This window comes from Oryzias melastigma, linkage group LG16 (assembly GCF_002922805.2).
Source record: "Oryzias melastigma strain HK-1 linkage group LG16, ASM292280v2, whole genome shotgun sequence".
In the NCBI taxonomy this organism is placed as follows: domain Eukaryota; kingdom Metazoa; phylum Chordata; class Actinopteri; order Beloniformes; family Adrianichthyidae; genus Oryzias; species Oryzias melastigma.
The window spans coordinates 10,614,274-10,616,514 of record NC_050527.1 but is presented as its reverse complement, the minus strand read 5'-3'; positions in this window follow the sequence as shown (position 1 = coordinate 10,616,514).

Sequence of the window (2,241 nt, the reverse complement as noted above, 5' to 3'; positions counted from 1 at the left end):
CTTTCATATTAAATCAATGAGGCTTTACAAATTCATAATGAATGCACTTAGATAAAAGGTTTCTCAGTTTTAACTGTTTTGAATGGTAAGTTCAGGTGAAGCATTTTTGCCCTCAGAGTCAGAATCCTCAGTTTAGCCAAACTATGACAAAGCAGCTGTGACTATGAACAGATATTTCCATTGCATGGGTCATCGCCCGGGTCTCCACTGCAGCAGCCTGGGTGAACGTGTGTGTGGTCTGCTGGGTGGCAGTATGTTTTATGGGTGCAGAAAGCATGGCTCCGTGGCACATTTTGGAGCATAAAATGCCCTAAATCTTGTAGTTTTTATTAGCTAGAAAATGCGGCTGAAAATTAAACGAGACTCTTAAGTTCCATTTCTCCTCAAAACTGTGTTTTGGTGTAATTTAGAAATAGATTTGTGGAAAGTTGTTTCTAAATCTTCTGCAGGAGGGTGTCCGTATTGTGTATTTGTGTGTGATGGGGGATGCCAGTTCCTCTGCAGACCCCACATCACCCCCGAGCTTCCAAGCTGTGAAAACATACTGAAGGTTTGTTGGTTCTTTGTGGCTAATAAGGTGTCATTGTGCAGTTAAGCTGTTTGATATCCCGCAGAGTCATTAGGATCACAGGAATAGATTTAGCAGATCTGCTGCCCTCACACAAGTGCATATGCACATGTGCATTTCTGCAGCCTTTCATTCCCTCTTTTTATAAGATATGACACTGCATTCACTCAGACAAAGTTAAACTGTATTCTGCTGCAGCAGTGCCGACTCGTGCCACGATTAGACCTTGCAACATCAAAGCTCACTGCTTTCAAAGGCTTTCTTTTACAGCTAACTTCAGGAGTCCTGGCTCCTATATGTCCAGACAGCATACAAAGGGCTGTTTTCATCATCACCTCCCAATTCAGCACCCCAAATCGTCTCCCACTGCTGCTGGATCTCAGCTATCAGGAGCAAGGCTTGATAAACCGTGTCTGGATTTCTGCAAAAAGCAGGGTATTTCGAGGCAGAAAGTTTGTCATCCAACACTAGTGCTTGACCTTGTTAGTCTGGGGGCTTGATTAGAGGCTATCTGGAGCTGTTCTTTGAAGAACGCACCTCTGTCTTTTCTCATCGCGTGCAGCTGATCCATCTTGGCGAGCTGGCACTGGACCCGTTGTGGTTGAACTTTAATGGAGTGAACATGAATATTGCTGTCAATTGTGGGAGGTTCATACATGTGGAGGACTGTGGTTTGTTTTTTTTAAATAGATATGAGAGAGCTGATAGAGAAACGCAGCCTTCAGAGACCCCAACAGAGAAAATAGACAGGTCTCTGTGGACTTGGCTCTGACTTGAGGCTTTATGAGGGAGATCCTGAGCTGTGTTTGCCTTAATAGGACCTCAGGGAGGGCTGGTAATGACACTAGAAGGTCACTCCTGAACCGGCGTGTCAAGTTGCACAAGTCATTCACGTTTATCATTTGATAAAGACAAAATGTTTCATTTGGTGTTGGCCACTATTCTGCACACAGTCACATCAATGTATGGTCAGTTTTAATAGTAAAAAAGGTTGAATTTTTGTCTATGTTTCACTTTTTGGTCCCGTCCTGATGGTCTGTGAAATGACCGATGGAGGTTTTGTCTTTATTAAAGAGCAACACAGGAGGAGTCGTCATGTGATGACATCATATTCCTGCCAAGCAGCTGTGTTTTTCAAAGTTACTTCAGCGACAGAAAGCCAAACCTCAGTAAGAGATCTGCCAAGAGTAAAAAGTCACTATGCATAAAGGGTGTTCTTTCTAACTGCAAATAATCTCAAATCTTGGTGAGAGAAGAGTTTCTTCTTTTGTTTGATTTTTTTTTACATTTCATTTTGATTTCTGGAAATTACTTTTGTTTTAAAAACTTTTTTTCTTTTTTTTTTAACGTAAACTTGAACAGGGTAGCACTGTTGGAGATCACTGATTGAATTATGACGTTTGTCCAAAACTCAATTTTCAAAAATCAAACATCATATTTTGTTTCATGAAATTTTTCATTTTTATTTAAATTCATTTTTTTGGAATTCTGTTTTGGTTGCTGGACTTATGTTATTGTTTCTTAATGTTATTTTTTTACCATTTGTTTTTTTTTTGTTTGTTTGTTTTTTAATTGTCGTGATTTTTAACATATTTGTGCATTTAGTGATTAGTCGCTGTGATTTGCACTCAGTTATGTCATCATTGGATCCCCTCTCACCCTGGAGTTCACCC